The sequence below is a fragment of the Scyliorhinus torazame genome, chromosome 5 (genome assembly GCF_047496885.1).
Source record: "Scyliorhinus torazame isolate Kashiwa2021f chromosome 5, sScyTor2.1, whole genome shotgun sequence".
NCBI lineage: Eukaryota > Metazoa > Chordata > Chondrichthyes > Carcharhiniformes > Scyliorhinidae > Scyliorhinus > Scyliorhinus torazame.
Window position 1 is genome coordinate 97208632 of NC_092711.1, and position 25328 is coordinate 97233959.

General features: G+C 48.2%; 1 protein-coding gene and 1 long non-coding RNA gene across 2 annotated transcripts in view; both read left to right on the forward strand.

Annotated features, from left to right (window-relative positions):
* The window catches only part of LOC140419070 (uncharacterized), a 555344-nt gene that overhangs the window by 118435 nt on the left and 411581 nt on the right, over nt 1-25328 (forward strand). The window lies entirely within an intron of this gene.
* LOC140419097 (uncharacterized) lies at nt 15475-20210 on the forward strand. The gene is made up of 2 exons (XR_011945532.1): nt 15475-16192; nt 19334-20210. It is a non-coding gene; the product is annotated as an uncharacterized lncRNA (long non-coding RNA).

Here is a 25328-nt window from a genome sequence, read left to right on the forward strand (position 1 = left end):
ACGGCAGCTCACCACCAGAGAAAACATTTTTAAATCATCAAGGCATTGACTCGTACTCCAATCAGGACAGAATGGAAAACACTGGTTATGGTCAGCAGGAGTAAAAGGGAATTGAGTTTGGACAATTGGAGGCTTGGAAGAAATAATACTGAATTAGAACGATCCACAAGATGGATACAGGCGAAGGGAGAGCTGGAGAATCTTCAAATCCAAGCGCGATCTGTCACTTTAATGATTTGTACTTAGCCTTATTTGTTAGTAAATTAAAGTCGCCAGAGCCCCAGATGACCAGAGGCTGCTTTCCTCTTTGAGGGGGAGAGCTGACTGGTGGTGATTTAACCTGAGGATCACCACACCTCAGGCGAGGGGTCAGATTGCGAAGTCAGGGCCTTCATGAATAACCTCAGCCAGTTCAGGAATTGAACCCGTGCTGTTGACTTTATTCCGCATCACAAACCAACTGTCTAGCCAACTGAGCTCAACCGGCCCCCAGTTATTTCCTAGTATTTTAGAATTAGCAGCTCTGCTAAGGATAAGAAATATCATTGTGTGGCGTGCTTATTCAAGTAAATATAATTAGCTAATTTTACCAGTTTCAGTGTGTCTTCTCAGGTATGTAATCAAGAAATTAGGGAACAAGCTCATGTCTTATAAAAAGCTGGATTAGCCAAAATTAATTGTGAGAACTGAGAGGGAGGAACTGAAGGAGATCAATATTAGTAGAGAAATGGTGTTGGGGAAATAGATGGATTGAAGGCTGATAAATCCCCAGGGCCTGATAATCTGCCTCCCAAAGTACTTAAACAAGTGGCTCTAGAAATAGTGGATGCATTGCTGGTCATCTTCCAGGATTCTATAGATTTTGGAACAGTTCCTGCAGATCAGAGGGTGGTTTATGTAATTCTACTATTTAAAAACGGGAGGTAGAGAGGAAACGGGGAATTATAGACCAGTAAGCCTGATGCAGGAAGTGGGGAAATTTCTTGAATCCATGATCAAGGTTTTATAGCTGAGCTCTTAGAAAACAGTGGCAGGATCGGACAGAGTCCGAGGGCAGCACGGTAGCATTGTGGCTAGCACAATTGCTTCACAGCTCCAGGGTTCCAGGTTCGATTCCCGGCTTGGGTCACTGTCTGTGCGGAGTCTGCACATTCTCCCCGTGTGTGTGTGGGTTTCCTCCGGGTGCTCCGGTTTCCTCCCACAGTCCAAAGATGTACGGGTTAGGTGGATTGGCCATGCTAAATTGTCCTCCGTGCCCAAAATTGCCCTTCGTGTTGGGTGGGGTTACTGGGTGATGGGGATAGAGTGGAGGTGTGGGCTTGGGTAGGATGCTCTTTCCAAGAGCCGGTGCAGACTCAATGGGCCGAATCGCCTCCTTCTGGACTGTAAATTCTATGAGTCAGCATGGATTTATGAAGGGAAAATTTAATTTTGAGGATGTAACTAGTAGAATTGATTTTTTAAAAAAAAAATTTAAGTACCCAATTCATCTTTTCCAATGAAGGGGCAATTTAGTGTGGCCAATTCACCTATCCTGCACATCTTTAGATTGTGGGGGAGAAACCCATGCAGACACTGGGAGAATATGCAAACTCCACACGGACAGTGACCCAGAGCTGGGATCGAACCTGGGACCTCGGTGCCGTGAGGCAGCAGTGCTAACCACTGATACATTTACATTGTATCCTATCATGGGAGCGTTTGATGGGCCAATGTAGTGGACCACTCCTCCACCCTATCCCCAGAACCCCACCTAACCATTGTCTGCATGGTCTCGCCAATGTACCACGCTTCGGGACCTCCTTTCCTGACGCTGCGACAACGAATGAACGGACATCGTGCGACAATCACCAGGCAGGAATGTTCTCTTCCAGCCGGGGAACACTTCAGCAGTCAAGGGCATTCAGCCTCTGATCTCCGGGTAAGCGTTCTCCAAGGCGGCCTTCAGGACGCGCGACAACGCAGAATCGCCGAGCAGAAGCTTATAGCCAAGTTCCGCACGCATGAGTGCGGCCTCAACCGGGACCTGGGATTCATGTCGCATTACATTCATCCCCCACCATCTGGCCTGCGAAATCCTACCAACAGTCCTGGCTTGACACAATTCACACCTCTTTAACCTGGGGTTACCCCATCTCTGGATCTGTAAAGATTTAATCACCTGCTAATGCTCATATTCCAAGCTTTGTCTGGCATCTTTGAATCTGTCGATATATATGTTTCTGGAACATACCTCTTCATTCACCTGAGGAAGGAGCAGCGCTCCGAAAGCTAGTGACATCGAAACAAACCTGTTGGACTTTAAGCTGGTGTTGCAAAACGTCTTACTGTGCCCACCCCAGTCGAACGCCGGCATCTCCACATCATTAGAATTACAAAACCTTGGATCCCATGTGTTTTTGAAACACTTTATCAACTTGTCCTCCCACATTTAAAAGTTTGTGTATCTGAAACTCCTTTTAGGGTTTTGGAGACATTAACATAACATGGCTGAAATACATTGACATCCAATGTCTGATATAATGTGTGTTATGGGAGAGAGAAGTTTAGTCTGAGTTAGAAACTCAAGCAGGTGCTTCACTGCAGACAGGTCACCGTGGAAACGCTGGTAAGACATTCCTTCACTGCAGAAAGGTCACCGTGGAAACGCTGATAAAACATTCCATTCCACAGAATCTTCTCATTGGAAACTCTAATCAGATCGGGGAGAGGACAGAGTTTGTCTGTTATTAACCTCAACATAAACTTAAACCAGAGTGAGCAATAGAACAAATTAAATTCTGATGCATGATGTTTTTCGCTACAATAATGGAACTATCAGAAATAACAGAATTAACAGGCAGGGTAGTTTAGGGAGAATGAGGAAATTACTGAAGAAACATAACTGCTGGGAACTTGGAATGTGTCCTTGTAAACCACAGATTAGAGAAATTCCTGCTGTCTTTTCCGCACTTGCAGCATGAACTGTGTTCCGTACTGACCCCAGACCCCAGGAAAGATACATTGCACTTGGCAACAGTCCAGCACAGATTGACCATGAGGCTGGTGAACTGAGTGAATCCGTTCCCACACACGGAGACCATGAACGGTTACTCCCCAGTGTGAATAGTTCGATGAATCTAGAGGTCTGACTAAATCTTATTTCACAGTCCCCAGATTTCCAAAGCTTCTCCCAGCGTGACTACATATCGTTCGAAAGGTCAGACCACCGGCTAAAACATTATCTACATTCAGAACACGTGAACTGTTTCTCCCCATATTGAACGGGGCTTTTTGCTTCCATGGTTAAAGGCTGACGATGTTCATGGCCACGGAGGGATTTGACAACATGAATGCAAATTTTATAATGGAGGCATTGCTGAATCAGAGCCAATGTAGGTCAGTGAGCACAGTGGTGATGGTGAACAGGACTTGGTGTGAGAAAATACACGTCCAGCAGAGTTTTGGATGATCTCACGTTTCCGTGTGGGATGAATGTGAAAGGCAGATAGGAATGTATTGGAATCAAGTCTAAAGGTAACAGGGGCATGGATGAGGGTTTCAGCAGCAGTTGGGGTGGGAGTGGAGACAGATGACATTATGGAGATTGAAATATCTGGTATTAGTGATGGTGTGGATATGTGGTCAGAAACTCATCTTGGGGTCAAATCTGACACGGAGATTGTGCAGAGTGCGGTTCAGCCTCAGGCAGTTCCCAGGGAGAGGGATGGACTCGGGAGTTAGGGAATGGAATTTGTGGTGGTGACTGAAGACAATGGCTTTGGTCTTCCCAATTTTTAATTGGAGGAAATTTCTGCTCATCCAGTACTGAGTGTGGGATAAGCAGTTTGATAATTTAGTAACCGTGGAGGAATGGAGAGGGATGGTGGTGAGGTAGAGCTGGGTGTTGTCAGTGTACATGTGAAAACTAACACGGTGCTTTTGGAAAATGTCACCTAGTGGCAGCGTGTAGATGGGAAATAGGAGCGGCTGAGAATAGATCCTTGGGGGACACAGAGTACAAGGAGTTGGGGAGGAACGGGAAGTTTTGATGTGGTAGATTGCAATGAAGGCGGGGTTGAATATTGTTTTAGGATGGGTGATGATGGTGCATTTAAAGATGAGCGACAGGCCCAAGAGACAGAACTATGAACAATATCACACAACATGGAGAAGTTGAATGGTCAGCAGTTTTGTGAGAATGTGGTTAAATAATAATAACCAAACAATCTTTATTAGTGTCACAAGTAGGCTTACATTAACACTGCAATGAAGTTACTGTGAAAATCCCCTAGTCGCCACACTCGTGCGCCTGTTCGGGTGCACAGAGGGAAAATTCAGAATGTCCAATTCACCCAACAGAACGTCTTTCGGGGGTAAACCGGAGCACCCGGAGGAAACCCACGCAGACACGGGGAGAACGTGCAGACTCTGCACAGACAGTGACCCAAGGTGGGAATCGAACCTGGGACCCTGGGCAGGAGACCGGTCTAATGGACAAGATGAGCTCTGATGAAGATAGAAGGCAGGAGAGAAACTGGAGTAAGATGAGTTCAGAGCTTAGACGAGGTGGAATTTTAGAGACAGTTTGGCCCAGTGGAAGAGAGGAAAGCAGCAGAGGCAGCTGATCAGATTGTCTCAATCTCAGTGAGAAAGAAGCTTCATGAACTCCACACACTCGAGGTGAGGATGGAGGAGACAGCGAAGAGGGAGAGACCTTCAGACGGAACTAACTTGTGATGGGATGTTAAAAGATTCGAAACACACTTGTGTTAAATAATTGACTTTTATCCAGAATATTATCCCTTATAACTGGATTAGCGTTTATAAATATGAGTCAAAACCAAGTCCAATGAACATGGTTCAGTCCTGGATGTGACGAATGTGATATAAAATAGTTACTTTAGAGATATTAGTTAATGTAATGTAGAGGTAGGCCAGTCTAATTCTGGTTAGTTCACAGACAAAAGATTTCAGACCGCATGGAAAAGCAGGAAGAGGTGTGTCCACCAAAGCAGGAGAAAAGGATGCTGGGTAATAGGGGCCAGAGGAAGGGATTGGAAGTGAGCCAATCAGAATAGATCAACAGGTCAGGAGGGATATAGGATGACCTATGGGCATCGTGTATGTGAAACTTGATGCCATTTGAATGTATCAGTACAGATTCCTTTGTTCCATATCCTCACTTGATTCCAGAAGTCCATGGAGCAGAACGTGCTTCGTGCTCCTGAGAATTGAGGAACGCTTGCAAGCTAAATAAAATAACTAATGCTGTACCTGCAAATCCATCTCGACTTTTATTGAGGCCAGGCTGACGGGTAAAGAAACTTGGGATTCTACAGATGTGATTCACAGCAAAATCTAATCACAGCAGTTACTTGTGAACCCACTGGTGTCTCAGCAGGTTGCCTGGGTGAATGAATTCCTTTCTACACTGGGAGCAGGTGAATGGTCTCTCCCCAGTGTGAATCCGCTGGTGCAGAGTGAGCTGAGTTGATCGTCTGAACCCAGTCCCACAGTCGGAGCACCTGAATAGTTTCTCGTCAGTGTGAACATGTTGATGGGACACCAGTCCACACACGCAACATATGTACAGTTTCTCTCCACTGTGAACTATGCTTTTTCCTTCCATGTTCAAAATCTGATGATATTCAGGTTAAGATCAGTTACATGACTGTCAGATTTTGATGTGGTGTTTGGGTGGAGTTTCCCAATTGCACATCCTTCCCTGCTAATACCCTGTAAACAGGGGCTGTTTAGCACAGGGCTAAATCGCTGGCTTTGAAAGCAGACCAAGACAGGCCAGCAGCACGGTTCGATTCCCGCAACAGCCTCCTCGAACAGGCGCCGGAATGCTGCGACTAGGGGCTTTTCACAAACTTCATTGAAGCCTACTTGTGACAATAAGCGATTTTCATTTCATTTTTCATTTCATTTCATACCCTGTGAAATTGATTTAAAACAGAAAAAAGGGACTGTGAGAGAGATCCCACAGAAACACAAAGGCAGGTTGTGAAATTGAGCTGAATGAATCTGGTAACTTGTGGGGCCGACACTGGGAAAATGTGACCACGAAAACTGTTGAATCTTTTGTGAAAAGTGAACTAGTTTGTTAATGTCCTTCAGGGAAGGGAAGCTGCCACCCGGCCTGAGCCCACACAAGGCCTCTGCAAGAACACAAGAAATAGGAGCAGAAGTAGACCACTCGGCCCATCAAAACTGCTCTGCCATTGAACACAATTGTGGTTAATCTCAGTCTTAATTCCTCTTTCCGGTGAGCTCTCTATGTCCTTTGACTTCCTGAGAGACCAAAAATCTCACCATCTCGGCCTTCAATATGTTCAATGATGGTCACAGTAACTTCATTGAAGTGTTAATGTAAGCCTACTTGTGACAATAATGATTATTGTTATTATCATCTACAACCCTCTGGACTAGAGAATTCTATGTGAGAAACAGAATGAGAGAGAAAGAGAGTGAGTCGTGGGAGAGAGAGAATCAAAAAGAATGAGGGAAAGAGAGAGAGAGTGAGAACGGAGTGAGGGTAACAGGAAGCAATGGACCAACAACTGAAACACAATTTGACAGAATCTCCTTAACCCTTAACCTCCACCACCTGGATGGAGCAGGACAGCAGATGTATGTGAACATCACCACCTGCAAGTTGCTTTCCAAGACACACACTGTCCGATCTTGTCCAACATCCAGTGCCGGATGAGCAGAACTTTCCTCCATTTAAATATTGAGAAGACTGAACCCATTCCCTTCCTGCCCCCTCTACAAACTCCAGTCCCTTGTCACCAATTCCATCCCTGTCAAATGTCTGCGACTAAAGCAGACAGTTCACAACCATGGTGAAATATTTCACCCCCAGATGAGCACTTGACCACAGATTACTGGGCAGCACGGTAGCATTGTGGTTAGCACAACTGCTTCTCAGCTCCAGGGTCCAAGGTTCGATTCCTGGCTTGGGTCACTGTCTGTGCGGAGTCTGCACGTTCTCCCCGTATGTGTGTGGGTTTCCTCCGGATGCTCCGGTTTCCTCCCACAGTCCAAAGATGTGCAGGTTAGGTGGATTGGCCATGCTAAATTGCCCTTATTGTCCAAATTTGCCCTTAGTGTTGGGTGGGGTTACTGGGTTAAACGGACCGGCCCACTCTTCTCCTATTGGTCGCGCGATGCCGTCAATCATTGCCCGAGCATTGTGAGGTGTCAGTGAGAGGTCAGTGTCGGGGGGCGGGGTTTACAAACCCCAGTCCGGCCCCAGAGCCGAATGTGTAACAATGAACATTCTCCACTCTCACTGTCCGCCGCTTCCGGCTTCTCTCCACAAACAACCTCACAGAGACCAGGGGGGAGACACTGACCCAGTGACAATGTCACTGCATTAGTCACCCAGAGAGACAGGAAAATGTTCTGGGGACATGGGCTCCAATCCATTAAATTAATACAATCTGGAATTTAAAGTTAGTTTCAGTGATGGTGACTGAGGCTCCACTGAGTAAATCTCCAATATCACTGGATTAGGTCAAAAAGGCAGAAAGTAGGAAATTAGTTAGTTTAAAGCCTGTTGTTGGGAAACTGTTGGAATCCATGATTGAGGAAGTAGTAACTGGACATTTGGAAAGTCAAACCGCAATCCACCAGTCAGTGTGGTTTTGTGAAGGGTAAATAGTGTTTGACTCATTTCTTAGGAGTTCTTGAAAGATGTAACAAGCCAAGTGGATAATGGGGTCCTGTAGATGTATTTGGACTCCCAGAATACATTTGATAAGGTGTCACACAAAAGGTAATAATCAAGGTTCAATCCCACAGGCGGGTTGAGAGATAATATATTAGTTTGGATAGAGGATTGGCTAACCAACAGACAGCAGAGAATGGGGATTAGATTTATTGACACATGTACTGAAGAAAAACATTTTTACCCAGAGGTTGGTGAGGGTCTGGAATGCACTGCCTAGGAGGGTGGTAGAGACGGGTTGCCTCACATCCTCTAAAAAAAGTACCTGGATGAAGACGGGCACGTCATAACATTGAAGACTATGAGCCAAGTGCTGGCAAATGGGATTAGGTCGGTGGGTCAGGTTTATCATGTGTCTGTGCAAACTCGATGGACCGAAGGGCCTCTTCTGCACTGTTGCTGATGAAAGTTTGGTGGCATCTCAGACAGCATACATTTTTTTTTAATAAATATTTTATTGAAAATTTTTGGTCAACCAACACAGTACATTGTGCATCCTTTACACAACCTTATAACAACACAGATAACAATGACCTATTTTATATAAACAAAAAATAAATAAATATTAAATAACAAAAATGAAAACTAGCCCTAATTGGCAACTGCCTTGTCACAAGCTACACCCCCCCCCCCCCGCCCACTCCCCCCATCCCTCCCCCCCCCCCCCCCCAAAATCCTGGGCTGCTGCTGCTGCCTTCTTTTTTCCCCCATCTATCTATCCGCAAGATATTCGACGAACGGTTGCCACCGCCTGGTGAACCCTTGAGCCGACCCCCTTAGGACGAACTTAATCCGCTCTAGCTTTATGAACCCCGCCATGTCATTTATCCAGGTCTCCACCCCCGGGGGCTTGGCTTCTTTCCACATTAACAATATCCTGCGCCGGGCTACTAGGGACGCAAAGGCCAAAACATCGGCCTCTCTCGCCTCCTGCACTCCCGGCTCTTGTGCAACCCCAAATATAGCCAACCCCCAGCTTGGTTCGACCCGGACTCCTACTACTTTTGAAAGCGCCTTTGTCACCCCCATCCAAAACCCCTGTAGTGCCGGGCATGACCAAAACATATGGGTATGGTTCGCTGGGCTTCTCGAGCACCTCGCACACCTATCCTCCACCCCAAAAAATTTACTGAGCCGTGTTCCAGTCATATGTGCCCTGTGTAATACATTAAACTGAATCAGGCTTAGCCTGGCACACGAGGACGACGGGTTTACCCTGCTTAGGGCATCTGCCCACAGCCCCTCCTCGATCTCCTCCCCTAGCTCTTCTTCCCATTTCCCTTTTAGTTCATCCACCATAGTCTCCCCTTCGTCCCTCATTTCCCTATATATATCTGACACCTTACCATCCCCCACCCATTTCTTTGAGATCACTCTGTCCTGCACCTCTTGTGTCGGGAGCTGCGGAAATTCCCTCACCTGTTGCCTCGCAAAAGCCCTCAATTGCATGTACCTGAATGCATTCCCTTGGGGCAACCCATATTTCTCGGTCAGCGCTCCCAGACTTGCGAACTTCCCATCCACAAATAGATCTTTCAGTTGCGTTATTCCTGCTCTTTGCCACATTCCATATCCCCCATCCATTCCCCCCGGGGCAAACCTATGGTTGTTTCTTATCGGGGACCCCCCCAATGCTCCAGTCTTTCCCCTATGTCGTCTCCACTGTCCCCAAATCTTCAGTGTAGCTACCACCACCGGGCTTGTGGTGTAGTTCCTCGGTGAGAACGGCAATGGGGCTGTCACCATAGCCTGCAGGCTAGTCCCCCTACAGGACGCCCTCTCTAATCTCTTCCACGCCGCTCCCTCCTCCTCTCCCATCCACTTACTCACCATTGAAATATTAGCGGCCCAATAGTACTCACTTAGGCTCGGTAGTGCCAGCGCCCCCCTATCCCTACTACGCTGTAAGAATCCCTTCCTCACTCTCGGAGTCTTCCCGGCCCAAACAAAACCCATGATACTCTTTTCTATCCTTTTAAAAAAAGCCTTTGTGACCACCACCGGGAGGCACTGAAACACAAAGAGGAATCTCGGGAGGACCACCATCTTAACCGCCTGCACCCTCCCTGCCATTGACAGGGCTACCATATCCCATCTCTTGAAATCTTCCTCCATCTGTTCCACCAACCGCGTTAAATTTAGCCTGTGCAATGTGCCCCAGTTCTTAGCTATCTGGATGCCCAGGTAACGAAAGTCTCTTGTTACCGTCCTCAACGGTACGTCCTCTATTTCTCTACTCTGCTCCCCTGGATGCACCACAAACAGCTCACTCTTCCCCATGTTCAATTTATACCCTGAAAAATCCCCAAACTCCCCAAGTATCCGCATTATTTCTGGCATCCCCTCCGCCGGATCCGCCACATATAGTAGCAAATCATCCGCATACAAAGATACCCGGTGTTCTTCTCCTCCCCTAAGTACTCCCCTCCATCTCTTGGAACCCCTCAGCGCTATCGCCAGTGGCTCAATCGCCAGTGCAAACAGTAATGGGGACAGAGGACATCCCTGCCTTGTCCCTCTATGGAGCCGAAAATATGCCGATCCCCGTCCATTCGTGACCACACTCGCCACTGGGGCCCTATACAATAGCTGCACCCATCTAACATACCCCTCTCCTAAACCAAATCTCCTCAACACCTCCCACAAATAATCCCATTCCACTCTATCAAATGCTTTCTCGGCGTCCATCGCCACTACTATCTCCGTTTCACCCTCTGGTGGGGCCATCATCATTACCCCTAACAGCCTCCGTATATTTGTGTTCAGCTGTCTCCCCTTCACAAACCCAGTTTGGTCCTCGTGAACCACCCCCGGGACACATTCCTCTATTCTCATTGCCATTACCTTGGCCAGGACCTTGGCATCCACATTTAGGAGGGAAATTGGTCTGTAGGACCCGCATTGTAGCGGGTCCTTTTCCTTCTTTAAGAGAAGCGATATCGTTGCTTCAGACATAGTCGGGGGCAGTTGTCCCCTTTCCTTTGCCTCGTTAAAGGTCCTCGCCAGTACCGGGGCGAGCAAGTCCAAATATTTTCTGTAGAATTCAACTGGGAATCCGTCCGGTCCCGGGGCCTTTCCCGTCTGCATGTTCCTAATTCCTTTCACCACTTCTTCTACCTCGATCTGTGCTCCCAGTCCCACCCTTTCCTGCTCTTTCACCTTGGGAATTTCCAGCCGATCCAAAAAGTCCATCATTCTCTCCCTCCCATCCGGGGGTTGAGCTTCATATAATTTTTTATAAAATGTCCTGAACACTTCATTCACTCTCTCCGCTCCCCGCTCCATCTCTCCTTCCTCGTCCCTCACTCCCCCTATTTCCCTCGCTGCTCCCCTTTTCCTCAAATGGTGTGCCAGCAATCTGCTCGCCTTCTCCCCATATTCATACTGTACACCCTGCGCCTTCCTCCATTGTGCCTCTGCAGTGCCTGTGGTCAGCAAGTCAAATTCCACATGCAGCCTTTGCCTTTCCCTGTACAATCCCTCCTCCGGTGCTTCCGCATATTGTCTGTCCACCCTCAAAAGTTCTTGCAGCAACCGCTCCCGTTCCTTACTCTCCTGCTTCCCTTTATGTGCCCTTATTGATATCAGCTCCCCCCTAACCACCGCCTTCAACGCCTCCCAGACCACTCCCACCTGGACCTCCCCATTGTCATTGAGTTCCAAGTACTTTTCAATACATCCCCTCACCCTTAGACACACCCCCTCATCCGCCATTAGTCCCATGTCCATTCTCCAGGGTGGGCGCCCTCCTGTTTCCTCCCCTATCTCCAAGTCCACCCAATGTGGGGCATGATCCGAAATGGCTATAGCCGTATATTCCGTTCCCCTCACCTTCGGGATCAATGCCCTACCCAGCACAAAAAAGTCTATGCGCGAATAGACTTTATGGACATAGGAGAAAAACGAGAACTCCTTACTCCTAGGTCTACTGAATCTCCACGGGTCCACACCTCCCATCTGCTCCATAAAATCCTTAAGCACCTTGGCTGCTGCCGGCCTCCTACCAGTCCTGGACTTCGACCTATCCAGCCCTGGTTCCAACACCGTGTTAAAGTCTCCCCCCATTATCAGCTTTCCCGTCTCTAGGTCCGGAATGCGTCCTAGCATTCGCCTCATAAAATTGGCATCATCCCAGTTCGGGGCATACACGTTTACCAAAACCACCATCTCTCCCTGTAGTTTGCCACTCACCATCACGTATCTGCCCCCGTTATCCGCCACTATAGTCTTTGCCTCGAACATTACCCGCTTCCCCACTAATATAGCCACCCCCCTGTTTTTCGCATCCAGCCCCGAATGGAACACCTGCCCCACCCATCCTTTGCGCAGCCTAACCTGGTCTATCAGTTTCAGGTGCGTTTCCTGTAACATAACCACATCTGCTTTAAGTTTCTTAAGGTGTGCGAGTACCCGTGCCCTCTTTATCGGCCCGTTGAGCCCTCTCACGTTCCACGTGATCAGCCGAGTTGGGGGGCTTCCAACCCCCCCCGGGGTTTCCCACCCCCCCCCCCCCCTTGCCGATTAGCCATCATCTTTTTCCAGCTTCTCACCCAGTTCCCACGCAGCTGTATCTCCCCCAGGCGGTGCCCCCCGCCCATCCTCTCCCGTACCCACTCCCCCCTTTCCCCAGCAGCAGCAACCCAGTAATTCCCCCCTCCCACCCCCCCCCCGCTAGACCCCCCGCTAGCGTAATTACTCCCCCCATGTTGCTCCCAGAAGTCAGCAAACTCTGGCTGACCTCGGCTTCCCCCCGTGACCACGGCTCGCACCGGACGACGCCCCCTCCTTCCTGCTTCTCTATTCCCGCCATAATTATCATAGCGCGGGAACCAAGCCCGCGCTTCTCCCTTGGCCCCGCCCCCCATGGCCAACGCCCCATCTCCTCTCCCTCCCCACCTCCCCCCATCACCACCTGTGGGAGAGAGAAAAGTTACCATACCGCAGGATTAGAACATAAAACCCCTCTTCGCCCCCCACATTCGCCCCACCACTTTGTCCAAACGTTCTTTTTAATAGTCCACTCATTCCAGTTTTTCTTCTACAATAAAAGTCCACGCTTCATCCGCTGTCTCAAAGTAGTGGTGCCTCCCTTGATATGTGACCCACAGTCTTGCCGGTTGCAGCATTCCAAATTTTATCTTCCTTTTATGAAGCACCGCCTTGGCCCGATTAAAGCTCGCCCTCCTTCACCACCTCCTTCGCCACCTCCGCACTCCAGTCTTGATAAACGCGGATCACCGCGTTCTCCCATTTACTGCACCGAGTTTTCTTCGCCCATCTAAGGACCATTTCTCTATCCTTAAAACGGAGGAATCTCACCGCTATGGCTCTGGGAGTTTCTCCTGCTCTCGATCCTCGCACCATAACTCGGTACGCTCCCTCCACCTCCAACGGACCCGTCGGGGCCTCCGCTCCCATTAACGAGTGCAGCATCGTGCTCTCATATGCCCCGACGTCCGCCCCCTCCACACCTTCAGGAAGACCAAGAATCCTCAGGTTGTTCCTCCTTGCGTTGTTTTCCAGTGCCTCCAACCTCTCCACACATCGTTTCTGATGTGCCTCCTGTATCTCCGTCTTCACCACCAGGCCCTGTATATCGTCCTCATTCTCGGCTGCCTTCGCCTTCACGACCCGAAGCTCCTGCTCCTGGGTCTTTTGTTCCTCCTTTAGCCCTTCGATCGCCTGTAGTATCGGGGCCAACAGCTCTTTCTTCATTTCCTTTTTTATCTCCTCCACGCAGCATTTCAAGAACTCTTGTTGTTCAGGGCCCCATATGAAACTGCCACCTTCCGACGCCATCTTGGTTTTTGCTTGCCTTCCTTGCCGCTGTTCCAAAGGATCCGCTGCAATCCGGCCACTTTCCTCTCCCTTTTCCATCCGTGTCCAGGGGGAATTCCCTTCTGGTTTACCGCACGATGTTTTTAGCCGTTAAAATTGCCGTTGGGGCTCCTATCAAGAGCCCAAAAGTCCGTTCAACCGGGAGCTGCCGAAATGTGCGACTTAGCTGGTCATCGCCGCACCCGGAAGTTTTCTCAGACAGCATACATGATAGCATCAAATTATAAGAAGATATTGACAGACAAGGTGAATGGGCAAGATTGTGATAATGTAAACAAGTGTGAGGTTATCTGTTTTGAACCACGAAAGGATAGAACTGAGTACTTTCTAAATGGAAAGAGGTTAAGTACAGTGGATGTCCAAAGAGACTTGGGGTTCATCGAATCTATGGTATGGAGACGGGCCCTTCGGCCCAAACCGGTCCATGCCAACCAAAAAGCTCATCTAAGCGATCCCCATTTGCCTGTATTTGGCCCATATCCCTCTGAACCTTTCCTATCCATGTATCTGTGCAAATGCCTTTTCAATGTTGTCAATGCTCCTGCCTCAACCACTTCCTCCGGCAGCTCATTCCACATACGTACCACCCTCTGTGTAAAAACGTTGCTCCTTAGGTTCCCATTAATTCTTTCCCCTCTGAACGTAAAGCTATGCCCTCTCGTTCTCGATTCCCCAAACCTGGGAAAAAGACTGAGAGCATTCACCCCATCCACGCCTCTCATCTTTTCACCTCGATAAGATCACCCCTCAGTCTCCTACGCTCCAAAGAGAATGGTCCTGACCTGTCCAATCTCTCCCTATAACTCAGTCTCTTGAGTCCTGGCAACATCCTTGTAAATCTCTTCTGCACTCTCTCCAGTTTAATTACGCCTTTCCAACAGCAAAGCAACAAAACTGAACACAATACTTCAGGTGCGAACTCACCAATGTCCTGAACAACTGCAACATAACTTCCCAACTTGTATACTCAAGGCCCTGACTGATGAAGGCCAGCATGCCAAACGCCTTCAGAGAATTTGCAGTGAAGAAGGAGGTTATTCGGCCCATCGGGTCTGCACCGGCCCTTACAAAGAGCACCCTACTCAAGCCCACTTATCTACCCTATCCCCGTAACCCAGTAACCCCCACTTAACCTTTTGTTTTGGACACTAAGGGCAATTTAGCATGGCCAGTCCACCTCACCCGCACATCTTTGTGGGAGGAAACCAGAGAACCCACGCAGACACGGTGAGAACCTGCAGACTCCGCACAGACAGTGACCCAGCGGGGAATCGAACCTGGGACCCTGGAGCTGTGAAACAACTGTGCTGCCCTATCTACCTATGACTCCGCCTTTAGAGAACCGTGCAGCTGAACTCCAAGATCCCTCTGTTCCATGATACTCCCTAAGGCCTTACCATTCACTGTGAAAGTCCGACCTTGATTTGACTTTCTGAAATGCAACTCCTCACACTTATCTGCATTGAATTCCATTCGCCATTTCTCGGCCCACTTCCCCAGCTGATCAAGAGCCTGCTGCAATTTTTGATAACCTTCCTCACTGCCGATAATACCACCTATTTTAGTGTCATCTGCAAACTTACTGATCAAGCCTTGTACATTCTCATCCAAATCATTGATTTATAGATATAAACAGCAATCTCCTAGTGACTAATCTCCTCGTTACTCCTCAACTGAGTTAATTACTCCAGTTGTTCAAATTTAGGAACTGATTCCCAACCAGCCAATCAGCTTTACTCATAGTTATATCATAGTATTTACAGTGCTGAAGGAGGCCATTCGGCCCATCGAGTCTGCACCGGTTCTTGGAAAGAGCACCCTACCCAAACCCATACCTCCACCCTATCCCCAGTACCCAGTAACCCCACCCAACACTAAGGGAAATTTTGGACACTAAGGACAATTTAGCATGGCCAATCCACCTAACCTGCACATCTTTGGACTGTGGGAGGAAACCTGAGCACCCGGAGGAAACCCACGCAGACACGGGGAGGATGTGCAGACTCCGCACAGACAGTGAACCAAGCCGGGAATCGAACCTGGGACCCTGGAGCTGTGAAGCAATTGTGTTAACCACAATGCTACCGTGCTGCCCTACTCTGAGGTATGTTATTTATATTTACTGTTCCAAAGCTCCTTCTTCCTGGATTTGCGCCAACTCCTCTCCCTGCCGACTAGGCCATGAATCGCCGAGGTAAGTTATTTATATTTACAGTTCCGAAGCTCCTCCTCTCCGAGTTCACACCAACTCCGCTCCCTGCGTTGGTGAGATTCATACCTGGGTGTCTGGAAAATCGTTGGGACAGTAACTGTGCTGTAAGTTAATGAGTCATTTTGCTTCCTAATTGGCCGAGGAAGGCAGTGTGTCACAAGGATGGATGTGTTGACCGATTAATAGCTGGAGGATGGGGGCAGGTCATGTGATCAAACCTCCAGGAATACATTTAATCAAAGTTGGCGAGGAGAGAATGTTGTGAATTTCTATCCGAAACTGAGTGAGGTTTCTGTAAATTTACAGGATACTGGAAGTGGAGGTTTAACAGACGGGAAATGCAAACCAAACGTCACATCGCGATCTGACAGAGTCACTCGATTAATCAGAACCTGAATATCAGCAGCATCTGGGTGTGGAAGGTAAAAGGTTTGTCTGTTCTGTCTGTGAGGGAAGATTTCAGGTCTCAGTGTGACTGGAAAAGCCCCGAGATTCACAAACCCTGGTTAGACCAAACCTGGAGAACTGTGTTCAGTTCTGGACAACAAACCGGAAGAATAGAATGGCCTCAGAGGGAGTGTAGCACAGATTTACCTGAGTGATATCTGAACCCCCCGGGGTTAAATTACAAAGCGAGATTAGACAAAAATTTTAGAATCGGCTGGCAGCACGGTGGTTCGATCCCGGCTCTGGGTCACTGCCCATGTGGAGTTTGCACATTCTCCTGGTGTTTGCGTGGGTTTCGCCCCCACAGCCCAAAGATGTGCAGGCTAGGTGGATTGACCACGCTAAATTGCCCCTTAATTTGAAAATATGAATTGGGTACTCTAAATTTATTTTAAAACATTATGGGCAGAGAAGGGCATTCGGTCCATTGAGTCCATCCTAGCTCTCTAATCGGCACGGTGGTTAACACTGTTGCTTCACAGCGCCAGGGACTCGGGTTCGATTCCCGGCTTGGGTCACTGTCTGTGCGGAGTCTGCATGTTCTCCCCGTGTCTGCTGTGGGTTTCCTCCAGGTGCTGCGGTTTCCTCCCACAAGTCCCGAAAAACGTGCTTGTTAGGTGAATTGGACATTCTGAATTCTCGCTCAGTGCACCCGAACAGGTGCTGGAGTGTGGTGACTTGGGGATTTTCACAGTAACTTCATTGCAGTGTTAATGTAAGCCTACTTCTGACACTAATAAGGATTATTATTACCTGGAGCAATCCAGTCAGAGTCATTCTCCTGCTCTGTCTCTGTATCCTCACAGCTTTATTTCTCTCAGGTTTCTATCCAATTTTTTAAAAACATCATTTATTGTGTCTATTTCCAAACTCTGTCATAGGCAGCAAGTTTAAGGTCATTGCCACTGGCTGTGTAAAAACATTCTTCCTCATACCTCCTGGACCATTTACATGCATAGATACGGAGCAACGTAGAAAATAGGAGCAGGAGGGGACCATTTGGCCCTTCGAGCCTGCTCCACCATTCATTACCATCAGAGCTGATTAGGCTCAATAGCCTAATCCTGCTTTCCCCCATATCCTTTGATCCCTTTCACCCTCAGTGCTGTATCTAACTGCTTCTTGCAAAGATGCAATGTTTTGGCCTTAATTAGTTCTTGAGGCGATGAATTCCATAGGCTCACCACTCTCTGGGTGAAGAAATTTCTCCTCATCTCTGTCCTAAATGGTCTACCCAGTATCCTCAGATTATGATCCCTATTTCTGGACACACCCACTATCGGGAACATCCTTCCTGAATCTACTCTGTCTCGCCCTGTTTTTTTTTAAAACAGAAATTTAGACTCCACAATTCTTTTTTTGCAATCAAGGGGCAATTTCAGCGTGGCCAATCTAACCCCCCTGCGCAGCTTTGGATTTGTGGGGGTGAGAGCCATGCAAACACAGGAAGAATGTGCAACCTCCGCACAGACAGCGACCCGGGGCTGGGATCGAACCCGGGTCCTCGGCGACATGAAGCAGCTGTGCTAACCACTGCACCACTCACTTTTTCTAGGTTTCTATGAGATCCGCCCTCATTCTTCTGAACTTGGGGCAGCACGGTAGCACAAGTGGATAGCACTGTGGCTTCACAGCGCCTGGGTCCCAGGTTCGATTTCCCCGCTGTCTGTGCGGAGTCTACACATTCTTTGTGTCTGTGTGGGTTTCCTCCAGGTGCTCAGGTTTCCTCCCACGTCCAAAGATGTGCAGGTTAGGTGGATTGGCCATGATAAATTGCCCTTCGTGACCAAAAAGATCAAGAGGGGTTATTGGGTTACGGGGATAGGGGGGAAGTGAGGGCTTAAGTGGGTCGGTGCAGACTCGATGGGCCGAATGGCCTTCTGTACTGTATGTTCTATGTTCCAGCGAATACAATCCTCACCGATTCAACCTAACCTACCTATCTTTGAACTGTGGGAGGAAACCGGAGCACCCAGAGGAAACCCACACAGACACGGGAGAAAGTGGAAACTCCACACAGTCAGGGTGGGAATTGAACCCGGGTCCCTTGTGCTGTGAGGCAGCAGTGCTAAGCACTATGCCATCCCCTGTCTTGCAACCTCAAGAGAAAAACAAATCCTTATCCCCATCTGAAATGGGTGACCCCTCACCTTGTTCCAGATTCTCCCTCAAGAGGAAACATCCTCTCCACACCCACCCTCTCAAGACCCCTCAGGATCTTACATTGTTCAATCCAGTTTTACCCAAAACTTTAAATCTGTGTCCCGACTGCTTGTACGATTAGTGAATGGAAACAGTGTTTCTTTGTCCACCTGATGGTAACCTGGCGTAATCCTGTGTCCCTGAATCAAATCTCCCCTCAACCTCCTTTGCTGGAACCATTCTGGTAAATCTCCTCTGCACCTTCTCCAAGAACCTTCACATTCTTCCTGAAGCATTCTTCCTGAAGAGTGGTGACCAGAGCTTTATAAAGATTCATAGAATAGAATTAGAACCATAGAATTCCTACAGTGCAGGAGGCCATTCGGCCCATCAAATCTGCACTGATCCTCTGAAAGGGCACCCTGCCTCGGCCCACACCCCTACCCTGTCCCGGTAACCCCATAGCCCCACCTAACCTGTGCATCCCTGGAGACTAAGGGGCAATTTATCAAGGCCAATCCACCTAACTTGCCATTCTTTAGACTGTGGGAGGAAACCTGAGCACCGGGTGGAAACCCACGCAGACACGGGGAGAAAGTGCAAACTCCACACAGACAGTCACCAAGGCCGGAATTGAACCCGGGTCCCTGGCACTGTGATGCAGCAGTGCTAATCACTGTGCCACCAGAAGCATAGTTTCTGTGTCAGTATTACTGTTTATAAAGCTCAAGATCGAATTTGCTTTGCCAACTACTCTCTTAATATGTCTTGTAAATATACAAAATCCCTCTTCACCTCTTTCTCTCTCCTCCCAAAGAGGCCAGTTTGTTTTTTACAACAATCCAGCTGTTTTCATGGTCACTTTTTCCCAGTGCCGGCCCCACAAATGACCAGATTCATTCAGCTCAATTTCACAACCTGCCTTTGTGTTTTTGTGGGTTCTCTCTCATTCCCTATTTTCTGTTTTAAATAAGTTTCGCAGGGTGTTTGAAGGGGAGGCTTCAAAGTCCGGAAACTCAAACCAAGCATCACATCAGGATCTGACAGAGTCCTCAGTTTATCATATCCTGAATATCATCGTACTTTGAACATGGAAGGAAAAAGCATTGTTCACAGTGGGGAGAAACCGTACACGTGTTGTGTGTGTGGACGAGGATTCACTCGATCATCAGGCCTCGCAAGACACAAATGCAGTCACACTGAGGAGAAACCGTGGAAATGTGGGGACTGTGGGAAAGGATTCACTTCCCCATCCCAGCTGGAAATTCATCGACGCAGTCACACTGGAGAGAGACCATTCACCTGCTCAGAGTGTGGGAAGAGATTCACTCAGTTATCCAATCTGTCTGCACACCAGCAAGTTCACACTGGGGAGAGACCATTCACCTGCTCCAAATGTGGGAAGGGATTTACTGTTTCAGCCCACTTGCTGAGACACCAGCGAGTTCACACTGATGAGAGACCATTTCAATGTCCAGACTGCAGGAATTGCTATAAAAGTTCTGGGAATCTGATGTTCCATCAACGTGTTAACACTGATGAGAGACCGTTCCAGTGCTCTCACTGTGGGACTGGGTTCAGACAATCATCTGACCTCACTGTACATCAGCGAATTCACACTGGGGAGAGACCATTCACCTGCTCTCAGTGTGGGAAGGGATTCACCACTTCATCCAACCTGCTGACACACCAACGAGGTCACAAGTAACCACAGTGATTGGATTTTGCTGTTTCTCACATTCAGGACTGAACCATGTTCATTTGGGTATCTTTCTGCTGATAACAAACTCCAGCCAATTTACAGGGGCTAATATTCTGGCTAAAAGTCTAATAAATCAGATTTGTGTGAAATACGCAGTGTGTTGAAACTTTTAATATCTCTGACACAAGTTAGTTCCTTTTGAAGTACTCTTGCTCTCCCCTGTCTCTTCCGTACTCACCTCAACAAGAAGTGTGAGGAGCTTGTGGAGCTTCTTTGTGACTGAGATTGAGTAAATCCGATCAGCCGCCTCTGCTGCTTCCCTCCGTTCTGCGAGCCCACCGGACCAAACTGTCTCTAAATGTCATCCTTTCCTGAGCCCTGAACTCATCTTTATCTAGTTTCTCTCCCCTCATGCCCACTCAGAGCTCATCTTGTCCATGAGACCCAGCTCCTGCTCCAGCGACCCTATTCCCACTGAGCTACTGATCAACCAACTACCCTGTGTCCATGGATATTGTCAACATTTCTCTCTCTTCAGGTACTGTCCCTCTGTCCTTCAAATCTGCCATCATCAAACCCTCCTCAATAAAACAAACCCTTGACCCTGCCATCCTTACAAATTACTGCCCCATCATCAACCTCCCTCTCCTCTCCAAACTCTTTGAACATGTTGCCACCTCCGAAATCCTTGCCCATTTTTCCCAGAACTTCCATGTTTGAATCCCTTCAATCAGGTCTCCGCCCTGTCACAGTGAAATACAAGAGACAAACAGAATCTTACCCGGAGAGAAGACAGACAATCCGGGAGCTTGGATGCAAGGGTGGCACGGTAGCACAGTGGGTAGCACTGTTGCTTCACAGCGCCAGGGTCCTAGGTTTGATTCGCGTATTGGGTCACTGTCTGTGCGGAGTCTGCAAGTTCTCCCAGTGTCTGCATGGTTTTCCTCCGTGTGCTCCGGTTTCCTCCCACAGTCCAAATATATGCAGGTTAGGTGGATTGACTATGCTAAATTGCCCTTGGTGTCCAAAAAGGTTGGGTGGGGTTACGGGGATAGGTTGGAAGTGTGTGGGATTAAATGGGGTGTACTTTCAAAAGGGCCGGTGCAGACCCAATGGGTCGAGTGGCCTCCTTCTGCACTGTACATTCTGCGATTATATTCTATCTATGATTCTGAGATCGAGATAGCTGAGGAAATTGTGGAGGTATTGGTGATGATCTTTCAGGAATCACTGGAGGCAGGAAGGGTCCCAGAGGACTGGAATGTGGCTCATGTAACACCACTGTTTAAGAATGGAGGGAGGCAGAAGACGGGAAATTATAGGCCGGTTAGCCTGATTTTGGTCATTGGTAAGATTTTAGAGTCTGTTATTAAAGAAGAGATCGTGGAGTACTTGGAAGTGCATGGTAAAATAGGACTGAGTCAGCAAGGCTTTGTCAAAGGGAGGTCGTGCCTGACAAATCTGTTAAGAGTTCTTTGAGGCGGTAACAAGGAAGTTAGACAAAGGAGAACCAGTAGACGTGCTTTATTTAGATTTCCAGAAGGCATTTGTCAAGGTGCCACATAGGAGACTGTTAAATAAGTTAAAATCCCATGGTGTTAAGAGTAAGATCCTGGCCTGGATAGAGGATTGGCTGACTGGCAGAAGGCAGAGAGTGGGGATAAAGGGGTCGTTTTCAGGATGGCCGCCGGTGACTAGTGGTTTGCCTCAGGGGTCTGTGCTGGGACCACAACTTTTTACAATATACATTAATGATCTGGAAGAAGGAACTGAAGGCACTGTTGCTAAGTTTGCACATGATACCAGATATTGAGGAAGCAAGGGGGCTGCAGAAGGATTTGGACAAGCTAGGAGATGGCCAATGAAGTGGCAAATGATTTCCAATGTGGAAAAGTGTGAGGTTATGCACTTTGGAAGGAGGAATTTAGGCATAGACTATTTTCTAAATGGGGAAATGCTTAGAAAATCAGAAGCACAAAGGAACTTGGGAGTCCTTGTCCATGATACTCTTAAGGTTGATGTGCAGGTTCAGTCGGCAGTTAAGAAGCCAAATGCAATGTTCGCATTTATGTCAAGACGGCTCGACTACAAGACCAAGGATGTACTTCTGAGGCTGTATAAGGCTCTGGTCAGACACCATGTGGAGTATTGTGAGCAGTTTTGGGCCCTGTATCTAAGGAAGGATGTGCTGGCCTTGGAAAGGGTCCAGAGGAGGTTCACAAGAATGATCCCTGGAATAAAGAACTTGTATGAGGAATGGTTGAGGGCTCTGGGTCTGTACTCGTTGGAGTTTAGAAGGATGAGGGGGGATCTTATTGAGACTTACAGGATATTGCGAGGCCTGGATAGAGTGCACGTGGAGAGGATGTTTCCACTTGTAGGAAAAACGAGAACCAGAGGACACCATCTCAGACTAAAGGGACGATCCTTTAAAACAGTGATGAGGAGGAATTTCTTCAGCCAGAGGGTAGTGAATCTGTGGAACTCTTTGCCACAGAAGGCTGTGGAGGCCAAATCACCGAGTGTCTTTAAGACAGAGATAGATAGGTTTGAGGTCAATAAGGGGATCAGGGGTTATGGGGAGAAGGCAGGAGAATGGGGATGAGAAAATATCAGCCATTGAATGGCAGAGCAGACTCGATGGGCCGAGTCGCCTAATTCTGCTCCTATATCTTTTGGTGATTCTAGAATAGCCAAACCTGCACATCTTTAGACGGTGGGAGAAAACTGGAGCACCTGGAGGAAATACACACAGTCACAGGGAGAAGGTGCAGCTTCACACAGTCACCCAAGGCCGGAATTGAACCCAAGTCACTGGTGCTGTGATGCAACAGTGCTAACCACTGTGCTACATCTGTGGTGAGAGAAACAGAGTTAATGTTTGTTGTTCTTTGTTGTAAACGTTCTGTAGAAGGGTCAATGGACTCTTTAAAAAGTCCATGAAATGAAAAGAAGTGGAAAGAAAGTGTTTTACTCAGAGAAGATTCAGTCTGTGTGTAGCTCAATCGTCATTCACACAAAGCCTGCAGTCTGATTGGCTGGGGAACAGAGTCCATCCAGTCCTCCAAATCTTCCCATTGGTCAACACCTCTCAGACAGGAAATGAGGTTTGGAACCCGCGCCCACGTGGCCAATGCGAAGAACTCAAAATGATGCAGAGTCTCAGCCAATGAGGGAGATCCAGGATCAGCCGCGCCCCTCATTCACTCCGATTGGTTGGAGGACCAGCAGCTCCCTCTCGGTCCCCCAGCCCTCCCCCTCTTCCTATTGGTCCAGAGCTGCCGTCAATCAGCACGGGCATTGTGATTCGGAGCATGCACAGTGTGGCTGCAGGACATGGATTTTGGCGCTTGTTTGTCCCGGAGAAGCGGAGTCAGCGTCAGGCGGTGGGTGGGAAGATTTGGAAACACTTTGTGGATCTGCAAACCATTCACAATCATTGTCAGCTCCCTGGTTTGCAGCTGCGGGGCTTCTCCCTCCCTCCCGGGAACAGGCCCAGGTTAACGGGCACCATCCTGCTTCAGACACTGGAGGATGGTTCACAGAGGATGGGGGAGGGGGACAAGAAATAAGAGTGTACACTTTTTACTCAAATCAATGAGGCCTCTGATCTCTGGGAAGGAAGGAAACCCTGGCAGGTGGGTGGGGAGGATTCACAAATACCCGCTGGAGGCCCCAAACCCCCAATAAGACCCATTGATTTTATTGTCAGTCTGCAGACAGGAGCTGGAGAACTGGACCCAGGCAGAGGAGAGGGAGGGAGAAAACTGGGAGTGGAGGAAATAAATGGTGCGGATGGTGAGATGGGTTTGGATTTCAGCCCAGGGAGGAGGGAGAGTGTGTGGGACGGGGATTTACAGCTTTGGGGGAACAAGAGAGGGGAAAATGTTCCAGAGAAACGAGAATTGTCTGTTCAGAATTTCTATCCTGGATTGACAGTGATGGCTTTTGTAAACGCCTTTTACAGGATATTAGAAGTGGAGGATTGGCCAACAGGAAACTCAAACCAAACATCTCATCGAGCTCTCAAAGAGTCACTCAATTCATTACAATCTTAATATCATCAGTGGAAGGTAAAATGTTTCTCTTTTGTGTCTGTGGGAAAAGATTTCAAACATCAGTGACTGGAAAAGCATCGCGACGCACACACACCCGAGTGAGAATGTTCCAGTGAACTTTAACCAGACATACAGCGTGAAAAAATATCACCATTCACAGCGGGGAGAAACCGTACAAGTATTCTGTGTGTCTTCGAGGCTTCAACTGATCTCCAACCTGGAGAGACACACGGACACGAGTACCATGGAGAAACCATGGAAATGTGAAGATTGTGGTAAAGGATTCAATTTTCCATCCTTGCTGGAAAACCACCGACGCAGTCACACTGGGGAGAAACCATTTACTTGCTGTGTGTGTGGAAAGGGATTTACTCAGTTATCCTGCTTCCAGTCACACCAACAAACCCACACCGAAGAGAGGCCGTTCAGCTGCACCTCCTGTGGAAAGAGGTTCAGGTCTTCATCCAACCTCACTGCTCACCAGCGAGTTCACACTGGGGAGAGACCATTCAGCTGCTCTGTATGTGGGAAGGGATTCACTCGGTCCTCCCATCTGCTGGAACACCAGCAAACACACAGCGAGGAGAGGCCGTTCAGCTGCACCACTTGTGGAAAGAGGTTCAGGTCTTCACCCAATCTCATTGCACATCAACGGGTTCACTCTGGGAAGAAACCATTCACCTGCTCTGTGTGTGGTAAGGAATACACTCACCCATCGAACCTGCTGATACACCAGCGAACTCACACAGGGGAGAGGCCATTCACCTGTTCCGACTGTGGGAAGGCATTCACCAAGTCCTTTAACCTAGTGATCCACCAACGCACTTACACTGGGGAAAGGCCGTTCACCTGCTCCGTGCGTGGGAAGGGATTCACTCAGCCATCTAACCTGCTGACACACCAGCAAATTCATAAGTAACTGCAGGGGTTGGATTAATTAGTTTCGCTGCTGTTAATCACAGCCAGGATTGTTAGTCTGATAATATTTGGTTTGCTCCTGCTGATGTTAACAAATCGTATAAATGGCTGGCATTTAAATACCTTCAGACATGTCACTGATCTTTGGGGCTGTGATGTCCCTTTTTGGAAGCACCGTCTGTGATGTTTTCCTTTGATTCAAGAACGCCTCCACCTGGAAGTTCACCTCCAAGTCACTCACCATCTCCACTTGGAATTATATCGACATTCCTTCACTGCAGCTGGATCAAA